We start from the raw sequence: 23971 nt of genomic DNA on the forward strand, positions 1-23971 counted from the left end.
TCTTATAACTGTCGCATTTATCTGAGCAAAGGGCAAAGCACACATTCATTAGTCTCTGGCCTCGCTCTTCATTGAACACAAAAAGCATTCTTTTTTTTTTTTTTTTTTTGACAATAGGCTGAATGGAAAAGTAAACATCATGAAAATTAAACCTCATAAAATAAGGATTAGCAAACTGAAAACTAATAATATACCATGGACTCTACATCTTTTTTTGGTCTGCTATTATTACCAAATAATAACGTTCAGTCTTTCGCAGACAAGGTATTTACTAGGATATACTGAGAAAACATTCTCTAAGACTTTAAGGATATGTTAGGGTGATTGAATCACAGTATCAAAGAATATTCTGAGCCAGAAGGGATCTGGAAGCCAATTTATCCCAACACCTTCATTTTATTGATAACAAAGTACATCCACAATTATTCTGGGTTTTCCCCCACTATTATTCAGTGGTAAACACCAACAACTCTTGGCCATTCTCTTTCTCTGCATTCCATAAGGAGCCCCGGAAACAATACCGACTAGACGGTACTCATCTCATCATACTTCTCTGCATAAACAGCATCCAAAAATGAAAAATAAGGAACGCTGCCAGCCAGCCCACTGAGGTCCATTATGTGCATGCTGTGGTTTCATCACAGCTCTAGAGTTAATGTCATCTCTGAGAAGTCTAAAAGAAATTTGATTTCAGGTTCTAGTGTGAAGGTGGAAGAGCCTGTGTCCTTCTTCAGTAAAGGATTCAGAATATTGGTTTGTGGTTGCATAACAATCCCAAACAGTCTTCTGCCTGTAGAAAACAGGGCATTTTCCCGGCAGACCACCTGTGCATGTGGATGGGGAGGGAATTACATTTAACACAGCAGGAAAAGAGAAGGTGAGAGTCAGAAAGGAAAGATGCATTCTGGGAGGCTGGAGTGGAAGCTAGTGATGCTAGATCAAGGGCACTTCCCCAAACAGGGGGAGACAGATGGATCTCCATCCTTTATGCCCCAAGGGAGAAAGACTGTGGACCACATCACCATCCTGCTCCGGCGTCTGCACTTTACACTTAATTGAGCACATTCGGTATACCAAGCACGATGAGAAACACCTTCCTTATAACAACCCTAAGATACAGTATTACTTCTTTCATTTAGAGAAAAAAAATTGAGGAGTTCCCGTCATGGCTCAGTGGTTAACGAATCCGACTAAGAACCATGAGGTTGTGGGTTCTATCCCTGACCTCGCTCAATGGGTTAAGGATCTGGCATTGCCGTGAGCTGTGGTGTAGGTCACAAATGTGGGTTGGATCCCTCATCGCTGTGGCTCTGGTGTAGGCCAAAGGCTACAGCTCCAATTAGGCTCCTAGCCTGGGAACCTCCATATGCTGCAGGTGTAGCCCAAGAAAATACAAAAAGACAAAAAGACAAAAAAAAAAAAAATAGAGAAAAAAAATCGAAGTTAAAAAAAGGTGAAGGCCTTGCTTAAAATCACTCTAGTAAGTGGAAAAGCTAGGATTCAAAACCAGAGCTGTCTGACTGGAATGCCCACTGGCCATCCAGGGAAGCACACTCATCTTCAAGGATTAAAGCAGGCACACCTACTGGCCCGGCTCTGTGAATGATATGGTGGAACATCCAGTTCGCAAAGGTGCTGGCAAACACCTGTTAGCTGTTCCAGGAGCACAGAAACCCTTTGAAGTAAAGCCTCTCCTTATATCACGAAAGAGAAAACAATATGCAAATAGTCTAAAAAATGAAGTCACCTCAAAGGGCAAATAGAACAACATGAGGTTAAACACTCTTCTCTCCATTTCGTTGAGGAGAAAAGTGAGGCTTTGAAAGGTTCTGAAAACTGTGCAAAAGCAAACAGCCATGTAACGAGTGTTAGAAGAAGAGTCAGCCCAAAGACAGCCATGCTGGAGGGCAGGTTCTGTTCCTCTGGGACACTGCCTCCCGGGACCAGGGCTTGGCTCTTAGAGGCCTCTTCTCCTACCGGACGCAACAAGTAAGACTGGATTAGCAGATGTTCCAGGCTACTGGCGGGTCACCACCTGATTCACAGGATCCCATTCATGGAGGCATGAGTATACAGCAGGGGGAAAAGTCACCACTTCAAAACTGATTCCAGTTTGAGCCACTTGCTCCAGGATGACTACATTCCTCTTGGGGACAGTTGCTCTTTTTGTTTGGAAAATACCTCAGGTACATTTTGACTATGCAAAGATGGGCCTTCTGAACTATTCGGATGGGAGAGGAGAGAGAACAAGAGAGAGAGAAGCCGGTTGTTCTGCACGTCAAAGGGATTCTGAAGTGTATCCGAGGTAGGAACTGAGAAAGAGAGGTCCCTGCAGTTCTGTAAAAAGTCACAGCGGGGGAGAGACGGCTGTGGTCTTCACTGCATGAGGTCTAGGGCTCACCCATTCCGTAACTTTCTCCCCTCCACCCCACCCCCGCCACAAGGCTTCAGTTAAAAAAGAAAAATCTGCTACCATTGCGCTCTCTCACTGGAGATTTGGGGGAAGAAACGGCAATAGCGATGAAGGGATAACCTAAAAGACCCTATAGCAGGAAATTCGAACCAAAATAAAAACAGAGGGAAAAAAAGGAAAAGAGAAGGTCAAACCGTCAAACAAGAAAACACTGGGCGGGGCCTGGAGCGTCTGAGAGGACGTGAGATAAAGGCTCAAACCATCTTAACTGGGTGCCCAGGTGGGCTAGAGGACTGGGGAGGACTCAGGTGACACGTCTCAGGTGCCTGTGAAATGTTTAGCGCTGACCCACTCGCAAGGGGTCCTTCACCGTGGGAGGAGGATGGGGAGTCACACCTGGGAAACACCACTTATATTCGTTATTCAGCATTCAACAAGTATTTATCAAATGCCCATCATGTGACAAGCCCTGAGACAAGAACCACACAGGAAACACCTCTTGAAGTTACAGTCCAGAAAAAATGTTTAGTTTTCCTGATGCACCGATTTACTTCCTTTAATCCACCGTGAACAGGAGAACTCACTCCATTTCCTGGTTTTTTTCTGTACTGTGTGAGTATCAGGGGTATGTTTGTGTTTGGGTGAAAATTCTGATAGAATCCTCCTCCTCCACCTCTGTCCTTTTTCTATTTGGACTTTTATTGTAACAATCCTTTCAAATTCTTTTTGGAAATAGGAAAGCCAGTAAGTAGATGAAATTGAGGATTGGGAAATCAGAATTCTAATTTAGAGGTTTTGTTTCCTGTGCATGTGGTAAGCCTCTCTTGAGGAAAACGGGGAAAATAAAGTGCCTGAACTTGCAAATTCTGAAGTGTAGAGAACTCTGTAAGAAGTTATGGCAAATGTACCAGATCTGTAGGAAGCAGGGTTTCTGCTACTGAGGCTAGGGTCCTGCATATCCATATTGTCAGACTGTATATACTTATTTATTTTCAGTGTTACAGTAAAGATTAACTGGAGCAGAGTGGAGCTTGTTAGAGAGACTTGGAGGCAGCAGTTGTCTTTAGAAGATTTCTGGAAAAGGGGTGGGTGAAATCAGGGCCTGAGGGAAATTAGTCGGCAAAGACTAGAAGAGGATTCTGCTGCTCTCAATAAATGGGTAGCTTTTATCACAATTATTTTAAATGAGCAGTTTCTCTCACCAAAAGTATTTCCTCCGTTTTTTTCCCCACAAGTATTTTTCCTCTCTCATCCATCCATCTTTTAATCCATTTGATTAATTAGAATGCTCAGGTAAAAATGAGTTTAGGTTAATTTAATTTCTTGGTTTTCAGAGTGATAACTAGAAAACCAATTCTGATTCAATCTTTCATTGCTGGAAGTATTCTCAACATCTATTAGCTCACTTTCCCGCCTTAGCAAATAACAGTATGCCAGGCATAAGTTAATACTTCTTTCATAAGTCAGAGAACATTGGTATCTCCAGTTCATTATTTTAAATGAATTGTAACTTTATGATTTTATAACATGAAAAGTGGGCAAGCTACTTACTGAACCAGCTCCAAACTTGAAGTCCAATTTTTAAAACAAATCCCTGCTATTTTGTTTGTTTTCTAGTGATTTTATGCTCTCTCTCTAAAAGTAGAGCAAAAGAAAAAAATCTAGTTAATTAAAGGTTCTATTTAGCTATGTTCTAGTTAATTTGAGTCTTTCTAAACACTAATTGCATGAGGCAAGTTAAATTTATTCTAGAGAAGATGGGCCTTTTGTGAAATAATTTTAAGGAGTTCTGAGTCTCCAAGAAGTGTAAAATAAACTTTTAAATAATTTAAATTATACGTGAGGTACTTAAACATTTTTAGGATTATATAACAAGGTTGAGTAGAATTACAAACCTAGATAGCTACAGTCTAAGCTTTTTAAAACCTTCTTAGGTAAGTTTAGAATGAGTCGATACAGTTGAAATGTGATAGATACACAAAAAAAGAATTCCGTTTGGATGTGAAACACCCATTTTAATTTACCATGAGCAGCTTTAATGTAAAGTATTTTAAGATGATGGAGTCCTTTTATCATATTCAGAAACAGTAGGTAAAAGAATAAAACTAGCATATTCAGCATAAATATATTATTTTCTCAATATACTTATGCACCTTAAAAAAAAACCTAAATTTTGTAAGAGCCAAGGCAGATTGGATAGCTACCCTAAAAATTTATGTGTCAAGTAGTATCCTGAATGTAGGAGATACAAGGTCTTAAATAACCAGTGTATATCAAATATTGCTGAGAGCCACAGTCTAGAATAAGAATTTGGCCATTTTCCTAGAATTCCTAAGGTTTATACTATCCTAGGGGGACTATATGACACGTGTTCATAAATGTTCAGTGAACATTTAGTAATTGGTAAGAGATTCACTCAAGGTTCTGAAAACTCAGGGCAGCCATATACCTTTCTCTTAACAATCACCAAGTAAGGGAGTTGCCGCTGTGTCTCAGGAGGTTAGGAAACCAACTAGTTAGTATCCATGAGGATGCTGGTCCAATCCCTGGCCTCGCTCGGTGGGTTAAGGAGACCTCGTGTTGCCGCAAGCTGTGGTGTAGATATGACTCAGATCTGGTGTTGCTATGGCTGTGTCGTAGGCCAGCAGCTGCAACTCTGATCCTACCCCTGGCCTGGGAACGTCTACATGCTGCAAGTGCAGCCCTAAAAAAATGAAAACAACAACAACAACAAAAAACCAAAACAATCACCATGTAAGTCTAAATGTATTTCTGCCCAATTTTTTGGTTAAAAAAAATTTAATGTGATATGAAAAAACATAACAGCATATACTTTATAGATCAGTTGTAGAAATATAACAAAATCACACATGGAACTTGCTAACAACAAATGTCGAGCATATGTAGTCAGTTCTCAATAAAAGGTAGGAATAACCAAGGCAAAGAAGTCTCCTCCCCTGTAGTAGTAACTTTATCGGAAATGATTTCCCAATCAACTAAAGGAGAAAAGTCAACTAAAAGTCAATATTCATAGGGACTAAAAGCTTACGTTAGTGAAAATTAAATTTATAGAGGTAAGACTGGATTAAAACTTTGAAACAAGAGCTAGAAAAAATTAAGCATTCAATATTTTATTCTTGAGTCCTTTTCTTATGATGACAGATAGACATGGGCAGGTAGGCAGATGGAAGGCATTTATCTGTCTTATTTTATATCATTCTACTTATTTGTCTACGCTTAAACTCCTAGGCTCAACAGGATGCTCAGTGGTGCTACATATTAGCACCTGAATCATGCCTGATGCATGGTGAATTAATCAATAAACAGGTATGGAATGAATAAGTGTTTGTTTATCCTTTTTTTTTTTAAGCTCTGCTCAATTGCTTTAATAAACTGACTTCTTTTTAGAATAGCATTTTTCATGTCAAGCTATGATTTCATTACAGAAATCGAACAGCATATATAGATAATTGGTGGTCAGAAAATTTTAAATATAAAATATTTAGTTCAAGTAGCATGTGTAAAGGACTAAAAATGTCAACACGGAGCACAGCACATAATTTAAAGGAAGAAAAAACTTTAAAAAAATAATTAGGGAATTCCTGCTGTAGCGCAGTGGAAAGGAATCCAACTAGGATCCATGAGGATGTGGGTTCTATCCCTGGCTTTGTTCGGTGGGTCTGGGATCCAACGTTGCCGTGAGCTGCGGTGTAGGTTGCCGACGCGGCTCACATCCCACGTGGCTATGGCTGTGGTGTAGGCCGGCAGCTATAGCTCCAATTTGACCCCTAGCCTGGGAACTTCCATATGCTGCAAGTGTGGCCTTAAAAAAAAAAGCAAACAAAATAAAATTAAGATAAATAAAAAGATAATTATTTGAAAGCGAGATTTAGAAATATGCAAGTTGGCACTGGGATTTAAGAAGTAGAGGACTTCTGTACCCTCATGAGAAAATGGGTGGAGGAAAAACATCTCTGCTTAGCGGGAAAAAGAGATGCATCAAAGGACAAATTAGAAAGAAACAATGGAAGAATCAAGAGGAGGAAAAAAGTGACAGAGGGCCTCAAGATAAGGATCGCGCAGAGTAAAAATACATGAAAGGAAATGAAAGCAGAAAGGTGGAAGTCTTTGAAATGAAACATTAAGTAGGCCGGAACAAAAGCATGAAGAACTTACTCAGACCTACATTCACATCCTAGCTCTATGCATTTATTATCCATCTGTCCTTCAGAAAATTAAGTCATCTCTCTAAGCCTACATTGCATTATTTATTAAATAATACAAACTGCACAGCATTCTTAAGAATTTTATAAAATAACATATGAAACTAGCTTGGTATGTCACAGCATAGATGCTCTATAAATACTGTTTTCGCTCACTGCACAAACGTAGTTTCCAGGTTTAAACTTGGGTTAACTCATTTTTCAACAGGTACCTCACCTCTGGCCCAGCTCCTTCTCTGCAGGGTCATCCTACCTTATTTGGTTGTGAAGAAGGCGAGTTTATTTTTAATTCTGAGGAGAAAAATGGATGCATCTGCCCACATAATTTCAAACACATTTCAAAATGGAATAAGATGTTTTAAAATATGTCAGTGAGGACCTAAGTCTTATATTCTCTTCAGAGTTAGGTAACGTGGGTCATTATGTTATACGTAGATCCTTGTACTAGGAGGAATCCAGCTCTCTGATTTTACAAATTGGAGAAGCTGAGGCCTAGAGAGGTAACATTTTCATGTGGTCATCTGAGTATTCACTCGACAAATACGAGTTGAGCACATGCTACCCGCCAGGCATGAAAGTGGGAAAGAGTACATACAGAAGGCAGACTGCCTGCCTTAGGGCCTTGAGCGCCTTGTGGCTGCCCAGCTGTGTAGCTGGTGAGGGCACTTGGGCAGAATTCTCAGCCCGGGTTTTCCATTATATTGAGCATTCTGATTGCGTTTAAGCCTATTTTTATGTATGACACAAACTTAGAATCAACAGGAAAAACCTGGGGCCCTAAAAGTCTAGTTAATTGCTGACCTGCAGAGAAGCAAGAGAAGAGGGTTTCAAATTAATTCTGAGTCTGGAAAATGTAAATATTTCTAGTTTATAAAGATGGTCCCTTAGCCATCATCATTTGCACATTAAACAGAAATTTGGCTTTGAGTTAATGGGTTTCAGGACACGCTACTCCAAAATATGGCACACGTTGGCATATGGAATGTTATAAGCTGAAGGAATGTGAGATGCAGGAGGGACCCTCTGACCTTCCCCTGAAGCAGGTCATGAGACCCTCCTGGGAGAGGTATGCTCTCTATACCCAAAGGAAAAGAGCATTTCTGGTCCTGTTTTGGATGGTCTATGTCCCCCCCCCCCCATATTCCTGTGTTAAAACTCTACCCCTGCAGGAGGTGGGGCCTTGGGGAGATAATTAGGATAAGATGACATCATGAGGGTGGAGTCCTCATGCGTGGTATTAGCGGCCTCCGAAGAGTCATGAGAGAGCTTGCTGCTTCTCTGCTCTGTCATGTGAGGAGACCAGGAGAAGCAGGTGGTCTGCAACCCAAGAGAGGACCCTCACCTTGCTGGCACCTGATCTCAGAATTCTGGCCTCCAGGATTGTGAGAAATGGACTGGTGTTTAGAGGCCATCCCAGCTTTAATATTTTTGTATGGCAGCTGGAGCTAAGACAGGCCCCAGGAAGCTCCTCCAGCTAGTGTTAGCCTCTCACTTCCTGGCACAACTGCATGATGGAGACTTTGCCCATCTCTCGCCTATAACTGAATCTTGGGCAGCACGGTCCAAGGTGGGAAACAAACTCTTCCAGAGACCCTCCAAACCTGGCTCTTGGACTTCCTCTGCAGGTCATCAGCGCCCAGCCTCTTCCCAACCAACATGTGCCCAAGTTAGGCAGAGGCTAACTTGTTGTCTAAAACCAAAGATCCTAACTGATACAGAAATATCTTTCTAATGCAAACTACCTCTGAAGAATTTCAACTCTATCAATTATAATTTATGACACTGATATAAATGCAAAGTTTCATGGTTATACAACAGAAATGTAAAGTGACTCCACCAACAATTGTAATTGGCATACTTTAACAAGATTCAGTAAAAACTGACTTATCTAACACTCAACTACTCAGAACTTTCTGCCAGGATTTCAGCATATCCACGGTGTGGGAGAAATTGGTGTTTTTGTTTTGTTTTGTTTTGTTTTTTGTCTTTTGTCTTTTTTGTTGTTGTTGTTGTTGCTATTTCTTGGGCCGCTCCCGCGGCATATGGAGGTTCCCAGGCTAGGGGTTGAATCGGAGCTGTAGCCTTCAGCCTACGCCAGAGCCACAGCAACGCGGGATCCGAGCCGCGTCTTCGACCTACACCACAGCTCAGGGCAACGCCAGATCCTTAACCCACTGAGCAAGGGCAGGGACCGAACCCGCAACCTCATGGTTCCTAGTCAGATTCGTTAACCACTGCGCCACGACGGGAACTCCAGAAATTGGTGTTTTTAACACGAGAGAGTTCGATGTGGGAGAGGGACATGAGTTTTGGCTGGCCCTCCTCCCCCCGTCTCCCCCGCGAGCCATCTTAGGTTAATCACTTCACTCAGAGTTGGTTCCTTTTGATAGGTAGCTAGGAACACCTGCCCTATTTTTCTTGAAATTTTTTTTTTAATTTAGAAATTAGAGGAAATAATATACATTTAGAGGGCTATATAAGGCACTATGTATATGTATATTATTATTATTATTATCATAACAGAGCTTAAATCAAAGACTAATGTTTTGACTAATTGCACTTTATTGTGTTCACATTCTTAGGAAACTGGCAACCTTTAAACAATCTTTATTAAATTTTCCAAGGCTCGTCTATGAGTGAAAATTAGGAATATTTAGTAGGCAGTTGAATAAGACATCAGACCAGCAACACTTTAATGTTATTAAACAGTTACCAAAAAATTCTATTAACCTTCTCAAATTCTATACTTTGATTTAATTCACAAAATGCATTGGATGCCTATGAAGTTATATTTTTAACTGTTTTTGCTGCCAGCTGTGTAGGCCATAAACACTCTTCTTGCAAAGAGAACTGCACAGCCTCTGTGAGAAGCAGTTCTCCTTGTTCATTGTTTTTCTCCCTGACACATGCTGACAGCTGATTTACAGGAAGTGGCCTCACCTTATTTGCATCTGTATTGATGTGTTTGGTGAGCAGGAAGAGAAGTAACACATTCAATTTTAATCAGGGAAAAAAATGGACTTTACTCGTTCTCACAAGCAACTACTGGGATTCATCAGATTCTTAACTACCTTCTCTTACGCTCGAAATGTAAATTCTTCAAAGGCGGCGCCAGAACAAGGGTAGAGTAGTTACCCACTCATACTCTCCACGACTGGCTTAGAGAACATAACATAATCGTGGCTTTCTCTACTACGACACACGTGGAGTCATTTCAAATGTATGTTTTCCTGTTTAAAAATTTTAAAATTGACAACCAAGTATTGACCAGTGATTAAGGAATTTGAGATAAGCCATTAAATATTAAATCCTGGTAAATTAAAGCAAATGCTTTATACTGGCAAATCCTAGAATACCTATATTTTTGGTAAATAAAATAATGGCCACAAGTATTTTAACTCATGCATATTACAGATCCAAAGACTCAAATCATTAGCAAATGTAAACAATGATAGTGTAATATGGTACATGTGACTCACTTTTATATTGTTATTAGGCATTCATGTTAGTGTATTGTATAGAAAGCATATTTTTTAAAGAATTAAGACAAGGCTCTAAAACTCATCTTTTCCTGGCATTGTTTGTTATTTTGTCTGTCTTCATTGTAAGTAAAATTCCTTTGGTTGAAAACTGGAAGAAGGCTTCTAATTATAAATTACTAGTTTTTAAGTAAATGAAATACAGAGCTTTATAGATATATTAAGTGTGGAATTTTTTTTTCCCTGCTATAAGAATGTTTTTTTTTCTCTTATCCTCCTGAGAAAACTAATAACTTTATTACTTGCTTCTCCTTTAATGATGGAAATCAGTTAAAATAAGAAGATATCTATGTAAAATTTGCTTCCACCCTTTTTGTCTTCCTTCTCCCCTTCCCTCCTCTTCCCCTTCATGTAGAAAGAATAGCAGCTGAGGTTGTAAGATCACCATCCATTGATCCTTAGGTCAGAATTTGTGCTGTTTAATTTTTAGTCGTGTAAATTCAATTAAGAAAAGCTAGCTTCTTTTGGTTCATGTATAGAAAACAAATAAGGCAAAAATAATAAAACTCCTTGACCTGTTAGGCAAAGTTCATTCTACTGGACATTTAAATGAAATTGGAGCTTAATGCATTTACAAGCTTTATTGGATGATTTTTATTCCTGCTAATTTCTTGCAGTAACTCTGGCCATTTTATTAACCTATTTTCGTATGAGTAAGCAAAGGTACAAAATGATAAATATAAGAAGAGTCATGCTCAAGCAATTTTCAATTTGAGAATTTTTGAAAAAATTATGGGGAGGATACAGTTCCTACATCGTAGTTTCTTCATAGAGGCTTCCAATTATTTAAGTCAGTAACTTAACTCAAGGGCCAGAAATAACATACACAGAATATTCAAGAGTTAACATACATAATACCATGAAGAGACCAAAATGGTTACTCAATTAGTAGTTAATATTTTACAGTAACTTTTCATAATGCATTTTCCTGATGGATAATAACAAGAATACATACATGTTTATTTTTAAAAACCTTCTGTCAAGTTCCATTAAAAGTAGGTTGTGACGTGACTGTTAGAAAAGAAGCTTCCTAACAGGTGTCACAGTTGCATTCCTCCAACAAATGGGAGTGTGGGCAACAAGAACATATTTGATACCTTAGATATAGTTTATTAAAGGGACCCTAAAAAAAAAAAAAAAGCAAACGGATCATCTGGAGAATTCAGAGCCTCAAGTGATTAATTAGACCTTATTTTGTCTTGAACAGATTTACTAAGCATTTTTCAAATAGCCACATTGTTTGTAATTACCAAAATCACACCTCCATTGGCTGGCCTTAGTTACTTCATGCTCGAACAACAATCTGATTGAGCACTCTTGTTAGGACTTCATTCTTCATTGTAATTAGCCATAATCATAGCCTTCCTGGGTGCATGAGAATGTGCAAGCAACTATTCACAACCTCAACCCATTTGAATATGAATCTTTTTAGTAAGAAGCAATAAAACAGGAGACAAAGCAGTTTCTCTAGGGAATTTTGCAAGCATCTCTACTCTAAGTCCCCCCCCTTCGAAATGCCCCCTTCTCCAGGCTCTGGATTCTATTTGCTAAAACAAGGGTGGCTTAATGAAGACAATGGCTTATTATTTCTTAAGTGACACAGGAGGCCCAAGTATTACAGGCTCAGTTCTTTCAGTCTTTGCCAAGGACACAAGGAACAAAAGAACAAGCAGTTGTGTGTGGAAAAGAGAACTCGGACTAGGCTAGACTTTCGGAGCGCGCAGAGTAAGATGGGGGCCTTTCCTATTCCAGATCTCAAAGGCTGTTGCTTTCTCTTTCTTTTTTTAAACCCCCTGTTTCTTCCCCCTTGTAAATGACTCAGACGTTATAGAAAAAGGCTCAAAGAAGCAGGGATTGAAAACAAAGGCCAAGTGGAGGAGGGGTGACATTCCTGATCCTGTCCCAAGCACATTCATAGTGAGCCACCTACTGGCAACAACACTTTTCCTCTTTTTATTGTCTAAGCACCTAACCTCTTTAGGGAAGACCTAGGTAAACAAACTGGATTCACTCCAAATGCCCCGTCAGCCAAAAACGGGAAGAATTCAGGGGAAGAAAAACCTCCAGACAGTAGAAAAAACCCTTCTAGTAAAACACTGTCTAAACATCAGACATAAAGAACCATCATTTAAAACGCTATGTTGTTTTATGGGAAAATTTAAACGATGATTCACATCACTTAAAGAGAACAATAATTTGGCTTATGAAGCTAAATCAGCAAACCACATAAACACATTACATAGGATATTTTAAAGTGGGATGTGGCACATGCAAAAGAGCTGTAAGTTCTTTAAAGCAAAGCCTTTGCCATTTTTGTGTAGAGATTTTTTTTTGAAACATGACATATACTTAATAAAATGCCATGTATGGTATTTGCTATTGTGCTACCATAAGGTGCTCTGGGGCTGCAGAGTGACTCCTGATGGTTCCCTGACAATCTCAGGGGTTTAAATCCTTCATCATGTTGGAATGACTTTGCTAAAATCACACAGCCAGTTGAAAATACTGCTATTAAAGTTCTAGATGACAATGCAATTCTGCACTTTGCTGTACTAAAATCATAGTTTTAGGACTGAATAAGGCTAGGAGGCCCTCCAGATCAAGTATGCATAAGGTTTCACTTTGGTAGAGGTGGGCTGGAGCCCTGTTGAAAGAGGATCTGAGGGAGAATGCAGACTCCATGAGAGATAGGACTGGAATTGATTGGCAGTATCTGTTATTGGTGCCCCAGGAAGACCAGTTAAATCATCTATCTCCTACCAAATGTCTACTGCATACACAGAAGCACTTCCCAGGCATCTCAAGTGGAAGAAAACACTACAAAATTCTCCATAATAAGGAGTCACCATGGCAGTATCATAAAACCCACTCATCCTGGCTCCCAGAACAATCCTGTGCTCTCTTCCAAAGCCCCTTATCATACACCACACGCATTATAGCCATGTTGATATGAGGGCTTTTTCTTTGTTATTGCTTCACTGATCTCTCTATTGATTTTTGCACCATGTTTTGGGATTATTTTATTTTATTTATTTATTTATTTATTTATTTTTGTCTTTTGTCTTTTTGTTGTTGTTGTTGTTGTTGCTATTTCTTGGGCCGCTCCCGCGGCATATGGAGGTTCCCAGGCCAGGGGTTGAATCGGAGCTGTAGCCACCGACCTACACCAGAGCCACAGCAACGCGGGATCCGAGCCGCGTCTGCAACCTACAGCACAGCTCACGGCAACGCCGGATCCTTAACCCACTGAGCAAGGGCAGGGACCGAACCCGCAACCTCATGGTTCCTAGTCGGATTCGTTAACCACTGCTCCACGACGGGAACTCCTGGGATTATTTTATTTTTAAATCCATTTTAATATTTGGTAGGTCAAGTCCTTTACCCTGGTTTTCTTCTTTTTCCATTTTTTTTTGTTGTTGTTGTTAAAATAGTAATGATCTGAAGCAGATGCCTACAAAAATTTCTACCTCAGAGAATAATATATGATCAAAAACAAATTGATCATACTTATATATCCTTGAAAAACAGAGCGTCTCTGTGTCATCAGGGACAGGTCTAAGCCGAACAGCTAAAGGACCTAGAGGCCACTATTTCTAATGATTTCTTCAGTGTTACAAGTGATGAGTTGTTATAACATGATCGCCACTTAATGCATTCTTACTGTGTGGTAAGTGGAGGGCTAAGTGTTTTACATGCATTGTTTTATCCGATCCTCACAACAGCCCCACTGGGTTGTGGTATAATTATCCCCAATGTACAAAGGAGTAATCGGGGACCCCAGAAAGTTTCAATAATTTACCCAAGCTCAAACAGCTGATAAAAAACAGGGTTGGAAACGAACGACTCAGTCATGGTCAACACTCAAGACTGAGTCAGGAGTCCTCTGCTCAGGGTTCGGGTGGTCAACACCAACTAAGGCCGGATTGTTCCAGTTGCTTCAACCCCCGGAACTGGCCAGAGGTTGGCTCAACACCCAGGAACTGACCACTGCAGTGGCTCAACTGCCTCTCCAGGAAGTGTGCCAGGATACAATTCTAAGGAGTGTGGGCTTTTTGGACACAATACCACCTCCAAAAGGAAAACCAATGAAGGTTTGATGGGAAGTGGCAGTGGTGGTGACTGAAAAGGCTGTCATGCTAAAAACTAGCTACTGAGAGGGGCCCTTGAAACACATCATCAGGCTTGTTTAGGAGGAGTCAAAACGAAACACGTTTCCTACTAGGTTCAGATGGGCTTCCTCAAAGCTGAAAGACTTTAACCATAGCTAGATACACAGTGGCTTTTTCAGCCATGCTCTCATGTGTACATAGCAACTAACATCAGTGATATTATCTATCAAACAAATATGTTATTAAAAGCACATTTGCTTTAATTTCTCTTTGGTAAAAAATAAAGTCAGTCTCAAATCAAAGGAAAAACAGAAAGAAAGAAAAAGATTAATTAAGGACTTGTAATACTTGTTTTTTAATCCCTTTGCCTCAATGTATCACTTTGTGTCAGATGGCATTTATCTGGGGGTCAGGTAAAGCTCTAATGCCCAAAGCAAACTCAAAACATCTTTTAATTTTACTGGTAAACAAACATTACAGATGTATTTTTTCTGCGGAATTAGGAGGCAGAAATTTCTGTTACCAACTTAATAGACTATTAGCCACCCATGGGCTTTCACAGATAAGAAAAGGTGAATCTTTACACAATTCAAGTCCACAATTACTAAATGCTTATTGTGTGCAAGGCGCTTGTTACATAAGATCGAGAAAGTAAAAAGGAATAAGATAAAAATCACCTATTTTTTAAACCAGAAAAGAAACAGCCCCCTAATTCCAAGAACTCACAAATTACTGAGAACCAAGAACTTAAATGAAAACACAAAATAAATAATTACAGTTTAAGGCAAAATACATGGGAAGTAGAATTCATAGCATATATTAATAATATATTTTCTTCTACTTTTGACCATAGCATAGGTTACTGTATTTAAACATATAATGATACTAATGACAATAAAAACAATAGTTAGTGTTTATGCCTGTCACAGACTATGGATCAAACATTGTTCTAACTTCAGCATCTACTATCTCATTTAATTTTTATAATAAATGACAACTCTATGAGGTAGACATGGAGATACAGATAAGGAAACTGAGCTCAGAGAGAGGTTAAGTAACATGCTCAAGATTTCATAATACATCTTTATATGTATTATAATACATCTTTATATGTAATACATCTTTATATATCTCTTTCTTACTAAGAATACCGATCAGCTATTACTTCATGTTATACAATAAAGTATGCTTCTTCCCTTTGATGCATCTTAAGTCTACCTTAATTATTTTATCTTAATAACAGCATTTATAAGTCATAGTTCTAAGCTTCAGTTGTTTTAATTATTGCAGATACTAAATTGCAGTTTTCCATAATCTCCACAATTTTAGAAGGATGATAAAAGTGAATATGTAGAGCAAGTCAAGAAGCATAAGCACAAATTGATAACCAGAGACACAGATAGAACTGGGGACTGACTATAATTGCAGAACTTTCCATGGAACCTTGAGATGATTTACTCTTTTCTGCTCTTTTCTCTCTCCCCTGTCCTCATGCCTTATTATAAATTCATATATCTGTGTGATATTCCATTCCTCTGTGTGTATTAAATGAAAGCTTGGAAACGTTCTAAATGGGTCTCTTTCTAACTCCTTCACTCTCTTCCCAATGCCAACACCTTAAGTTGTTTACTTGTTCTCCAACAATGTCAATTGCTTGGGTATTTTGCTACCTCTGTAAATATTGTCTCTTTTGCCTGAATTCCCTCCCCCAAAACTCTCTTGTTTTTCTCTTGACAAACCACTATTCCCATTTGGCATTAACTTGACTTTCCCCAAGTTGTTCCTTCCTCTGTGTTTCCTTAGCATTTGATGTTCATATTTCTGTTACAAATATATATTCTTTTTTTTTCCTTTTCTTTCGACAACTCACACATGGGGTTTTCTCCCCAGGTCACTCTGTTGGAAGGCGGAGACCATTTCGTGATGTGTCTGTATTTCTAGCTCCTAGTACAGGGCCTGGCTCACTGAACATATTCAGTCAGTGATCATTATCCAACTGATTTGACATAAATGAGGTCTGAAATCACACAAAGTCACAAAGAATGAGATAAGGAGCTTTCAAAATTTTCTCCTCTTCTTCATAAAAACTGACTTAAGGAAGCCTTGGAAAGAATAAAGATAGTTACCTTGATTTAAAAGTCAGAAAAAGAGTATTTTAAGTATTTTTCCAAGGCTTTTCTTGATATCCTTTTACAAAGCGAATTACTGATTATGAATGCATTTTGGTAGATTTGAGAAGCAGCCTATTCGCCCTGAAGGAGCATACCAGGCATTTTGTGATCTTTTCAATGCACGTCTGGGCCTCCTGGTGCTCACCGTGATACCACTGATCCCAGACTTAGCTCTCCTGACCAACTGGCCAGCTGAATGTTCCCATTCCTCTTCCTGATTCTAGGCCCCCCCAAAGCTACAGCACACACCCAGGAAAAGGTAAGGAAACAATTCCGTTTCCCTGCAAGGGCTATTTGGGGGAAGGCAGAAGCTGATGTGAGGCTCATAGTGAGGGATGCGACGCGACTTCTTGCCAAATCCACAGTCCTGTTCTCTGACTTCATCCCCTGGCCTTCTTCATGCTGACATGGTGCTGCAGTTGCTAACTCCTCAAACAACCCTGAGTATGGGCCCTCCATTCCCCTTCCAGTCTCACTATTGCCGCCATTCTAGTGGAAGCTTTCCTCCTTACCACCTGCTACGTAGAAATACCCAAACAGGGCTTCATGATCCAGCTGGGACCTCCATGTTCTCCTCCTCATTCCTGATGAAATGATGTTTCCAGAAGGCAAAACTGCTCAGGTCTCTCTCCTTAAATCCTTCCAGTGCTTCTCGATAACTTTTAATGTGAAGTCCAAATATTCAACTTGTACATAAAATACTTCTCCTTGCATCTACCCTCATTATCAGCTCATTTCCAAAGTATCTTCCTGTCTCGAGTGATCCAGAACTACTTGTGTTTCTTCACATGAAAGCTCATGTGGGCACCTTTATGCTTCCAAAGATGCTTTAACATGTCTACATGAATGCAGGATGTAGGCATTCTCTACAGTAAGGTTTCTCTTCTCTTCTTACCTTGGGGCCATATCCATTCTTTCAGCTATAACTGTTCCCATATCTATATCTTAGCTTACACTAGCCCAATTTTTCATTCAACAACAAGTATTTACTTTGTTCTAGATACTGTCCTAAGTGCTAAGTGCTAGACATTGTTGGTGAACAAAAATAAACAGGGGCCCTCATAGCACAGAGTATAGTATTCAGGGTATTACAGAGTGTGGTAATCAGTACATAGGAAGTTGAAGCTATAGTAAATGCTATGAAGATGACAAACATGGTGCTACACAAGCTCATCATCAAGGGCTTTGACGTCGTCAGAAGCGTCAAGAGAGGGAGTGGCTCTTGAACTGTGGTCTGAGTTGTGCACAAATGATTGATGAAGAGGAAGATAAAGAGCATCCAGGAGAAGGAGCATGCGTGGAGTCTGTGCTAGGCGAAGACATAGCTCATGTGTAAACTGAAAGGTGGTCAGTGGAGGGGACACTGACCATTGTGGGACACACTGGCCAGTGGAAGGAGGATAGAGAGCAATGGAGAATTGACACACACAGAAAACATTGAGGTCATTTTGTACCCACCAAAGAGAATAGGTGGATTTGAAAGGGGTTCAGTGGGGTGTGGTTGGGCATGTTCTTTTTGTCCAAGGTTACTGTGGTGACCTTGGTGGAGTAGAGATTGAAGGAAGACGGAGTAGATTTGGGACATTATCAGGTAAAAGATAGAAGTAGAATAATTAGAGTCTTGGTATTGAAGATGAAGAATTGGCTATGGAGGTGAGGGAGAAAGAGTTGCCAAGGAAGATTTCTAGATTTCTGGATTACTCAGAAGAATTGCATTAATATGATACAGCTTTGAGATAGAATATTATACAGCATTAGAAATTATTTTTACAAAGTGTTGAGGGCACAAGAATGTGCTTCTCAGATCTCTGCAGGGAAGTGATTGATCACTGGGCCCGGCTGCTGTCCTCAGAAATTTATCACTGCAGTCCAGCAGAGGCCAAGCTGCCCACAGGCTGTTTCCAGCCAGCGACTAAGAGTTGTAGGCACACTAGGGCGATCCTGTTTCTGGAGCTGCAGGACCCTCAGGCAAGTGACTGTGGCCCGGAGGACTCCTGACCACCTTTCAAACTCTCCTCAGGGTTGCAGGGCAGTGCAGTTCGAGGGCTTCCACCCAGCACCCCTCCTTCCTCTCCCTGGCTCCCTCCTTGCTCTCAAAGGGTGTTACCCTTATACATTTCTTGCATGTTTATCCTAGTCTGATTATCTGACGTCTTGGGGACACAGGGACTACATCATTATTGATACCTGGAAATAATAATAATGTGATATTTAGTAAAAATTAGGATATGAAACATTGGGTGGTGTATGATAACATGTAAATTAAAATGCAAAGATTGAAAGAAGCAAACCGGCAATTAATTTTAGCAGCTGGAGGTAAATTAACACCTTTCTATTAAACTGTAAACATGTAATTCAAGAAAGTAATTTGAAGGAAGCTAAGCAGATCCTACAGGTTAAAGTCTTAAGGCTCTGAGAAAGAGTGCTGGCATGAGTCTGCAGGGATCTGATGTCAGAAAATTTCAAGGTGGCAGCAAGTGACATTTTCTTAAGATAACAGAAGAAAAGTTTAGTTAAGTAGATGTTGATCATAGCAGGCTTTAGAACAATATATATACATAGAACATCTAAAAATTTAAATATTTGAAATTTTTACATTTTATCTTTATAGTAAAAATTATTTTTAATTGTGCAAGGAATTAACTTTGTCTGAAAGTATGGCAATCCCTTCTTCCTGCCCACCCTCCCCCCCTAAAAAATGATACTTTCTTCTTCCACTGAAACAACAGATTTTGCAAACTGGGATAGTCTTGCTCACTGTTTTGACATGTGAAGGTATTTTCCATAGTTCTAATTCTGGAATATACCATTTCATATCCAGAGGTTTTGTGTTATAATTAAGCACTATATCATAAATATTTTCACTACATTGCTAGTCCCAAAAATTACAATGTAATATCTCATCAAGTGAATGTATTATGATTTAATTAGCTATTACAAAATTGTGGATATTTAGACTACTTTCAAGTGTTTGTTATAAAACGAACATCTTCTTATAAAATTTACCTTCACTGGGAGTTCCCGTCGTGGCGCAGTGGTTAACGAATCCGACTAGGAACCATGAGGTTGCGGGTTCGGTCCCTGCCCTTGCTCAGTGGGTTAACGATCCGGCGTTGCCGTGAGCTGTGGTGTAGGTTGCAGACGCGGCTCGGATCCCGCGTTGCTGTGGCTCTGGCGTAGGCTGGTGGCTACAGCTCCGATTCAACCCCTAGCCTGGGAACCTCCATATGCCGCGGGAGCGGCCCAAGAAATAGCAACAACAACAACAGCAGCAAAAGACAAAAAGACAAAAAAGACAAAAAAGACCAAAAAAAAAAAAAAAAAATTACCTTCATTATATCATTTCCTAGGGTGCCCAGGAAATGGGGTTATTTTATCAAAGAGCATATCAGCTTTATGACTCCACTATCAGGCAAAGACTCTCAGGTTGGATTAACAGAAGAAACTGCTTACACAAGGAAGACGTATAACTGCACACACACAAAAATAATAATTAAAGCATGGGGTACTTCTACACCTAGACTTGATGATTGGTACAGAGCTAGAATTCACATACAAAATAACCACAAACTGGACAAGATATAAAAAATAACTGTTTTAAGATGAATGTCAGAAAGGAAGTATTATAACCTTAAAACAATAAGTCAGAACTCAAGATTTAGGAGAGGAAAGTATTTAATAACAATAAAGCAAGAGAAGACAGAACAGGATGTGGGACGTACAACTGACAAATACAAAGAAGAGAGAAAGAAAACGCATATGTTATTTTTAATCACCTTTTGTCATATTGGAAAGAAGAATTTTACTGAAGAATACAAATAGCATGAGACTTTTCATTAAAATTTGTAATGGCAGAACTTAAAAGAACTGAGGAGTTCCCATCGTGGCGCAGTGGTTAACAAATCCGATTAGGAACCATGAAGTTGCGGGTTCGATCCCTGGCCTTGCTCAGTGGGTTAAGGATCTGGCATTGCCGTGAGCTGTGGTGTAGGTTGCAGACGCGGCTCAGATCCTGCGTTGCTGTGGCTCTGGCTTAGGCTAGCAGCTACAGCTCCAATTCGACCCCTATCCTGGGAACCTCCATATGCCGTGGGAGCAGCCCAAGAAATGGCAAAAAAAGACAAGACCAAAAAAAAAAAAAAAAAAAAAAGAATTGAAATTAGCAGTGAATTATTTTTTGTTGAAATTTGTCCAATGTAAGATTATAAGCCCCCATTAATTTTCTTTTCATCAATGAAAGCATCTGACAGTCTAACATAAATGGTAGCAGAGATTAAAAGGTGTAATAGTATATAACATCACAAAGCAGAAAATACCCAGAGTTTCTCTGTACTTAGTAAAGAGTTTCTTAAATCCTTGGTGCATATCAAAGAATGATTCCCTAGTCTGTTCTAATAACTAAGGACAGTGCTTCGTTCTCTATTACTAAATTACTGATAGCAATAAAAAGTGTAGGCAAAGACCTGATTATATTGTATTTTTAGTTCAGAAGCAAGATTTGCTTTATAAACAACAATGAAAGGATGACAAATGGTGAACTGAATAAAATTTAATGTAAAAATTCTTTTTTGTAATATTTCAGGTATACTTTGCATATTGAATCAGATAGGAATGACTGATGAAAGATTGTTTCATTAAATAAGCCATTTCTAAAGTATATTCATCATCAGAAAAATGTACTTGGGTAATGAAAAAATGATATAGTTTAGCTTGTATAATTTATTCTAACCCACAAACAATGGAAGGAAATGGGAAAATGAAAACAAACAAACATCAGGCAAAAGTCCTTGAAACAAAGTTGAATGATACCAAGAAATGCGGGAAAAATATAAATAAACATATATGTTTAAGTTATTTTTAAGCTTATTTCAATTAATATTCTAAAATAAAAGAGACTTAATCTGTTATGTAAACCAAGCAAACCCCTTTTCATTCAAAATGCATTACTAAGTATTACATTAGAATTAAATTTTGGATTAGATTAGTATATGATAAACCTTATGATAAGCCGTCATACTCCTTAACATGAAGTCACTGCTTCTTGGTTTTAAGCTGTCACAAAGTCGCACACAAATGATATTAGTGAAAACGACCCAAGTAGAAATAGAACCTCCAGTCTTCTGTGCTAGAGTTGCTTTCGGGTTTTTTTAGCAAAAGTTGGTAGCAGAGTCTAAAATCTTAAGGCCTAGCTAGATACCTTTCAGAATTATTAAAATTTTCTTAAAAATCAAACAATTCCAATTTTTAGTAAGGATATGAAAGACAGTATATTTGTTGGTAGAAATGTAAATTGAATACCAACACACACAAATAAACATATGCTCATAGGTCTGAGAGATATTAAACAGAATATTTGGAAAATGGCATATACGTAGTTCCACTGGCCTAAAACAACTTATGTCATTTTTAAAGGTTTTATAACCTTTTCTGCATGCATTCATTATGCAGTGCATTATAGTTTTACACCAGATTTAAAAACACATTTTTACCCTTATATTTTAATTTCTAATTCTATCACATGTATTTTGTAACACAGGTAGTTTTCTTACCCCTTTCAGTGCCTACTAAACATTCCAAATAAGTGTTATATAATTGACTTAACTATTCTATTTTTTAACATTAGGAGTCCAAAATAACCAGTAACTTATGAAAGACATCAGACTATTCCACCCCAAAATATGCCACTTTAATAGGATTATTTTGAGTTGAAGACAACTAAGAAACAGCAAACAGGGGTTCCTGTTGTGGCACAGTGGAAAGGAATCTAACTAGGAACCATGAGGTTGTGGGTTCCATCCCTGGCCTCCTCACTCAGTGGGTTAAGGAGCTGTCATTGCCACTAGCTGTGGTGTACGTCGCAGACGCAGCTCCCATCTGGCACTGCTGTGGCCAGCGGCTATAGCTCCGAAGGACCCCTAGCCTGGGAATCTCCATATGTCCTGGGTGCCGCCCTGAAAACCAAAAAAAAAAAAAAAAAAAAAAAGAAAGAAAGAAAAAAACAGCAAATATAGGAGGAGCTTTCTGTTCACCCCTTTTTGCCTAAAAGCAGGACATAAATTTCTCTTTTGCAAAGGAAATTTCCATTTGTAAAAATGTCTTCCTCTTCCATACCAGAAAGAAGATATTGACTCTGGGGACACCTTATCACTTAAGACACATTGAGTCTGCAGAACATATATCTCATTAAACAACCCTTAACTGCCATACATTTCCTAGTCACCTTCCCATAACCTGCTCTCCTCTGTCTTGCCTCAGATGCCCAGCCCTCCTGCCCCACTTTTTCTTTATTTAGTCTCTTTTCCAATCTTTAATGGTATATAATTCCCGTACCATCTAACAGCCTCTTTGAGGTTTTATTTCTGTTCTGTGAGGCTCCTATGTATGCAAACAAAGTAAATATTTACTCCTGTTAATCTGACTTTGGTCAGTTTAATACACATTCCTCAGTCACAAAACCTAAGAGGGTAGAAGGAAGGTATTTTTCCTCCCTTATACCTACATAAATAGCAAAATAAATCTAACTATGTATATTTATTGAAGCTCTTATAAAATCCTTTATTTTACCCCCAAAAGAAACATAAACTAGAATGATAGTTGTCAGGTGCTGGGGGAATCAGAGGAATAGAAAGTTCCCTTATGATCATAGAGTTTTAGTTTTGTAAAATAGAAGGGTTCTGGAGATTGGCTGTGCAACGATGTGAATGTACTTAATACTTGAAGAGTGGCAGAAATGCCATCACCAATATGCCCCTTTGGCAGAAGGATTACTTTGGGTTAAGGTACCTGAACAATAGAAAATGCAGGGAAAACACTGACTTTCCTTCTTTTTTTAAAAAAGCAAGCAATGAAATTCCCACATGTAGTCTTTTTAGTATAGGTAAGTAAGATTCTTATCACCTAGGGCAAGAAGTTGAGAATAAGACAATTCTTTACAAATAGGCCTTGCTAAAATGATTCATATTTTCCTTTCCTCCTTACATAGTCTAATTACTTTTCCATGCTTTCCTTTCTTTGTTCAATTGACTGTAAAAGCATGTAGGTTCCACCATTTTCTTGAGTCTTGACTCCTTTTGAGGTCTGCCATGTCACATATAACTGACATAAATTTGTTCTACTTCCCTCCTGTTAATCTCTATTATGTCAACTTAATTCTCAAGCCCAACCCATGCTAGTGAATTGTACACTTAAAAATAGCTGAGGTCAGAAATTTTATGTCATGTATATTTTATCATTTTTTTTAACAGAACATCAATAAGAGTGTATCAATACTTATAGGAAGTCATTAGTACAAATAATTAAAAAGTTCATTTCCTAATATTTTTTAAATAATCAACACATTTTTTTAAAGAAGACAAAAAACTGTGCTCTAATTCCAGAAAAACTTCACAATTTTATAAAACGCCAAGGTGACTAGAGGAGCTCCAGATAGCCAAAGTGAGAATAAGTGTTGATGCTGTTTTCTCAAGAATGATGCAGTTACCTGGAGAAAGACAATCATTCCACCCAAGCCAGAAAT

At 38.9% G+C, this 23971-nt stretch overlaps 1 protein-coding gene and 1 long non-coding RNA gene across 3 annotated transcripts in view; both read right to left on the minus strand.

Moving 5' to 3' along the window:
• Nucleotides 1–23971, minus strand: part of PACRG (parkin coregulated) — a 500701-nt gene that overhangs the window by 387425 nt on the left and 89305 nt on the right. The window lies entirely within an intron of this gene.
• On the minus strand, nt 13536–20656 carry LOC146405893 (uncharacterized). Its single transcript, XR_014843832.1, has 2 exons — nt 19785–20656; nt 13536–19461 (listed from the first exon to the last, which is right to left on the minus strand). It is a non-coding gene; the product is annotated as an uncharacterized LOC146405893 (long non-coding RNA).

This window comes from Sus scrofa, chromosome 1, assembly GCF_054392235.1.
Source record: "Sus scrofa isolate SSC_HxYL_T2T_F1_AM1 chromosome 1, Sscrofa_HxYL_maternal_Yorkshire_Landrace_v2.0, whole genome shotgun sequence".
Classification (NCBI taxonomy): Eukaryota; Metazoa; Chordata; class Mammalia; order Artiodactyla; family Suidae; genus Sus; species Sus scrofa.